This window comes from Lonchura striata, chromosome 5, assembly GCF_046129695.1.
Source record: "Lonchura striata isolate bLonStr1 chromosome 5, bLonStr1.mat, whole genome shotgun sequence".
Lineage (NCBI taxonomy): Eukaryota > Metazoa > Chordata > Aves > Passeriformes > Estrildidae > Lonchura > Lonchura striata.
This window is the reverse complement of record NC_134607.1, coordinates 56,507,966-56,513,965: the sequence shown is the minus strand read 5'-3', so window position 1 is coordinate 56,513,965 and position 6,000 is coordinate 56,507,966.

The window sequence follows — 6,000 nt, the reverse complement described above, 5'->3', positions numbered from 1 at the left end:
TCTTGATATGTGAACTCAAATGCATGTTATTCAGAAAACAAAACATAATATGGAACACAAATGCCTATATATGTGAGAAATCCTGTTTCTCTGCATATATCTTAGACTGTAACATATACTTACTATATCATGTAAAAGTATATATAATGTAAAATGTAAAAGTAACTAGTCAGTATATATTAATCTAATTCAGGTGAATGTATGTATATAACAATGTATTTCTCAAAAACTTTATTATTTTTACATTTTCCTATCAACTGATATATAAACCATTAGGTTCCAGAAGTACCAATTATGTAAGTAATTTATATAAGTAATGTGATTGTTGACACACCTAATAACCAGCAACGTTTCCTATTGAATAAAAGCAAGTATTCTGACTTGGAAAGAAAGGTTAAAAATAATATAAATGAAAGCTGTGATTTTGAGTCAGAATTGAGGCTGTTAATATTAAGTGAATTCTGTGCTTTCTTTTAATTCAGAATTAAGGAGTCTTTCCCTTAGTAAAATTCTGTTCAAATCATGTTGCCAAGACCTACATGAACAGATAGCAGCAGTATCCAATAATAATGTAGGAAAAAATCTACATGACTGAAGACTACTCTGGCTGATGTTACCAAAAGTTATCCATAGCCCTGCTTCCACCTCTTATTTAATCTGGTAAAAATAATTCACTAGGTCATTATGTGGCCATTTTAAAGTTTTAAGATGTCCTTAAATTAATTCTTTTATTAGTTGTAAGTATTTGTAATTGCTTTCGTAAGATTACTTAACCATATTTTGTCACCTTATTTACTCTTGGAAATGTTTGGGTTTCTTTTTTTGAATGAGTCTGATAACTCAGCAGGACTGTTTCTAAGAAATCATTTCCACATTCATAAAGAAAAGCTTTTGGAATACATTTTCTTGGAAATAACCAAGCACTAGCTAGAGTAAAAATGTCTGTTCATATGATTGATTTATATGATTTATATTTTGATTTATATGATTTATATATGATTTATATTTTGCTTTATGGCAGCATGGCAGCACTGGTCCATTTCTCAGGAATGTCCCTTTCTTGCATGAAGTTTGACCAGCAGTCACAAATAGTAATATTTGAGGCAGTGCCCTGAAGTTTGGGTTGGATGTGCTGATACATATAACCCATGAGACAATATTAAGGAGGGAAAGAGGTGGTACTCAAAAAAAAAAAAAAAAAGTGTGCATCTGGAGGAGCACACACATACTGGAATTGCGGTGGAAGCCATCAGCATTCAGCAGGAGAGATTAACATACTTGATCCAGATGATCTTGTAAGAAAAGAGGGCACTCAGGGGCCAGACAGCAAAGAAACCTTATCACATTATACAATGAGGGAAAATTATTCAAATATGGGTAGAATCCTCTCATAAACTGGATACAGGTCATAGCTGAGAGCTAGTGAGCCTGGGTTTCATCCATGCAAAAAAAGAAAGTCCAGCCACTTTAAAACAATCGTTACAAATATGCTCAAGCCAACTTATCTGAAATATTTGAAGTAACATCCCTGTGTAGGCAGGACTTCATTATGTTACTTATTATTGTTTTCAGGGAGTCATCACCTGCTCTTTAAAGCAAAACATACATTATGAGACAGAATGATTGCTCATTATTGTTATATTCCTTAATTGCCTTCTATATTAGTGCATTCAAAGGAATGTATTTTTCCTCTTCTGTCCTTCTCTGCCTTCATCCAACAGCACTCAGCATTTTCCAGAGCTCAAAATTGCTCACATTCTTACAAAAATGCCTCAGCCATATGCGATTTGCTGAGATGAAATAAAAAGTGCATGACTTGAGAAAATGCAATACTTTCTCCTGCATATTGATTCCATGGCTGCTGTATAAACAGGAACTGTCCATTACAAGAACTTCCACTGACTTTTTCTTGTGTTGGAACTCATGTTCTGCATAAGCCAGGTGTGACAGGAGCTCACCTGTCAAGAAAGTATGACGTTGCATTAAAGGGTTGGCATGAACTTTGACGCTTGTAAATATATTGCGCCAGCCAAGCTCCAGCTGCAACCTTGCAATTTTCCAGACAGATATATTTCCTTTTGCCAAAAGGAATGTGAGCTACTGCAGCTAATTTTATGCTATATAAATAATGCTGATAGAGAGACAAGTCTGAGATTAGATAGGCAAAGTAATAGCTTAAGTAGGAAAGTCAAAGCATTTATTAATCAGAAATATGAATTATGTTCCTTAAGGAGCTGAGGGAACCAGCTGTAATGAGGACAAATGAGAGATCTGAGAATAATTAGATCAGTTTTGCATATAGGCAGCACTGTAACTGAGACTCTTTATGACAGAGATGCTTGTACAGAGAAATTTGGCTCTTATATTCTGATAGAGAACATTCCATCTTAGCTTGTGCTTGACACGCCGACAGAAGGAAAGGAATGTTGTGCTGTGTGCCTTGTGCTGCTCTGCCCTCTTTCCCCTCTGCTCCATCTTTCCCCTATCACTCTGTACCATGACTGGACCAGGCCAAGAGCCACTATGGGTCAGGAACATATCCACAGGGATCAGGGACCAAGCTGGTATGCTAACCATATTTTATAGATTAACCAAGACACCTAAAGCATGGAAAGATACTTTTCTATTTTAATAACCACTTTTTTATTCTTCCATATGAATTTAAAAATTGTACTATGTTTTCCTTGGCAACATTTTAAAATCATTGGTACATCAGTGTATGAATACGAGAATTTCCTGCTAACAAGCCAGACATGGAATTAAAGCCCTGGGTAGACCCATTTTGTTTTACTCCTAATAATCCAGCATTTGTGGGTTTTAAGGAATGATAAATTGCCTCTTCTTAAATAGGTTATATTAAACTGTAGCCAGTCAGCTCTGGTAGGTTCTATAGTTTGCTAAAGCAAATAAATCAGGTGTTGATTTTTATTTCAAATTACTTTCTTTATTTTTTTTTCTCCTGTTTACTTTTTTTATGTTGCTACCATACTTAGAAAAATTAATTTTTGCATGGAAAAATTCTGAAGCATGGAAAGCTTCAGAACTGATCTGCCCCAAACATTTCCACTGATAGTGTATTGTGTCATGCATGCCTGAAGTGTTTCTAATTTGTTTTATGCAAAACTTCATGCTGTACTGTGCAGTTGTCAGATTGTCATGGGAAGAAGGTAGTATATACTCAGTGTTCTGTGTGGTTTTAGTCCATGCCTAGCAGTTTTTCTCCTCATTAATACACAAACCAGTATAAAGTCTAAAAGCCACAGAATTTGAAACTTTTAGGTGTTTATATTTGCATGGAATCCCATGAAAGTACCCTGGTTTCCAAAACAACTGAGCATGTGCAACTTCTCCTGAGTTCAATGAAAATCCATGTTCTCTGAAAGACAGTTCCATTCTGCAAGTTTCCACACAGGACTTCTATGTTGAATATTAGTCCTAAACTGTGGAAAACACTATGTACAATATTGTGAACATTAAGATTAGGTGGGGAGCCAGCTGCTTCCCATTTGTGCAAAAAGACTTGGCCAAAGTCAGGGACCAGAGAGAAGTGAGTTGCTGGTTGCTTGCTTCTTCACTACTTCTCTTTGCAGATAGGAGCCTAGACATTGGATTTCCTTCCTCTGCGTAATAGATACCTTTCCTCATTCTTCTGAGCTGTATATACTTTGACTCATCTCAGGCCTACTTCAAAGACACAGAAATCAAAGGGAACACTCTCAGACCTTTCCTACTAGAGTGAAGTCATACATTCTCACCTCAGGACAGGTAAACAGTGAGTTATCTCAGCTGAGCTCTTAGTATAGACAAGGGAGTTAATTTTTCATCATCAAGATCTCATGAAAATTCAAGTTTATTTACATTTAATAATTTAAGTGAAATTGCCACTATGGATTTTTTTTTAAACAGTTTGAAAAGTAAAGTAGCTATTTTTTGAGGTATGTCTGCTTTCATGCACAGAAACAGCTCTCAGGTCTCAAAACATGCAAACTGCTGAAAGAGTAATGGTTCTATTGTACTCCTATAAAAAGCAGCACTGGGTGGTCTAATCGAGTTTTATTAGGCATTGCTTTCTAATTGTTGACATGACTGAACCATCAAAGCTGTAAAAAGTGCTTGTCTAATATTCTTAGTAGTGTACTTCCTTAAGAAAACTTAGCTCTGATACAGCATTCACCTTTAATTCATACCTTTCCTCTCAGATAATTGTGGAACTAAGATAATAAATAGAGTCAAATTCGTTTTTCATGGCTCATCTCCATCTTAGGTAGAGTTTTAAAGTATAGGTATGTCCTCCTTATAGGAGGTCTGCATGCCTCAGTCTGCAGAGGGCTGACAACTGCCATGGAGCAGCAGAAAGCTGCAAAGTTGACAGCACAATTTTCCAAATTAGGGCAAGGTGTGCCCTATTGGTAAAAGGCTGAGCTTCAGCAGTTTGGTCATGTTACAGCATGTGACAAAATGTTACCAAAGAGCTGATTACTCCTGTCCTACCACACTCCTTGTGTCAATTGGTTCTAGCAATGGCAGCCATGCTTAAATTGAATAATTTCTTACAAAGCTATCTAAGCCCTGATTTGGATGAGAAAATGCGGGATGTGGTCAGAGAAGCATGGTAAGAATAACACACACTGCCCTGGGTGATACTATAGCCGAGTGTGCACTTACTGTACTGAACTGTATTCTTCCCCTTGATTTTAAATACCAGCAGTTAATAACTATCCCCTTAATGTTGTCCCAGTTTGTGTTTGCACAGTATTTAAAGAGGAGGTAAGTTGCTTACAGACAGCGATTCCTAGAAGTGGACTGTTAACTCTAGAGGGATACCAGCTTACCAAAAAGCTAGCTTCTTGTCTCATGTTATGTGTGAAAGTTCGTGTGAGGCAAGACTTGGAGTTGATCATTATTTCATGGAGCCATGAATAGGGAGAAAAGACATAACTTTCAAACAAGAGATCAGTTTTTTGAGAGCACTGGGTATATATGACTCACTGAATTATCTGAGTAGGCAAACAAACCAGAAAGTATTGAAAGAATAGCTGTGATCAATGAAAATAAAAATATGATTTTGTTCTTGCTGAGATCAGAAAAAAAAAATCCACTCTATGAATACATATTGCCTAGGTTTTGAATTTCTGTAAAGGAAAAAAGTTATAGCTGGTCAGGTTGACAAGGCTGGTAGTTCGCTTTCACATATGGTTCATGCTTTCAAGAACTCTCCAAAGCAGTTAACACAGAAGTTATATTTTTTTGTGAAAAGAAAATTAATTAATATTTGAGTCAAACACATGCTGATGTGTTTGACAAAAAGACATGATCACTGAGATGAATCACAAGAGAAATATTCTTCAGCAGGTGGTCAGATTAGCCTTTTGAATGGTGGGATTTTTTCTGCCCCGTTCCCTGGCAGGTTTCAGTTGCATATCTGGTGGAAGTTTAATTTTTTTCACAAAGTTAAGTGTCACTAACAAGAGACTGAGAGTGTAGAATGCCAAAGACCTCTCCAACAGTCATGGGAAGTAGCAGCTGTATATTAAGCTGGGAAGAATTCAGCAAGCCTCTCACAACCTGAACAAGTAATCTGAACTCCTTCAGTGAAAGGGAGGCATCAATCTTCCCTATAAGGCTCTTTGAATCTCACCTCACAACTGACACTATACTTCCTGAGAAGTTCTGGGAAAATATACTTTGAAACACATCCAGTATGAAACAATGTCAAACTAAGACACCCAAAAGGCATAATCAAATCCTCATTAAAACTATGGCCATCTAATTTTTAGGGGTTTCTCATAGCTTAGTGTCCTTGTGTAGTTATAGTCTAAATATACCTGCAAGCAAACCTTTCCCTCAGTGTTTCAGAACGAGTCAGTACCTCGAGCTTCTCCTGGGCTGGACCTCACCATAACTACTTGTTTCTGCAGACAAACTGCTCATTAAAGAGGACTCAGAGTGATGCATAAGAAAAACAAAATTATATTGTTAACAGGCAGATGCCCAGGAATG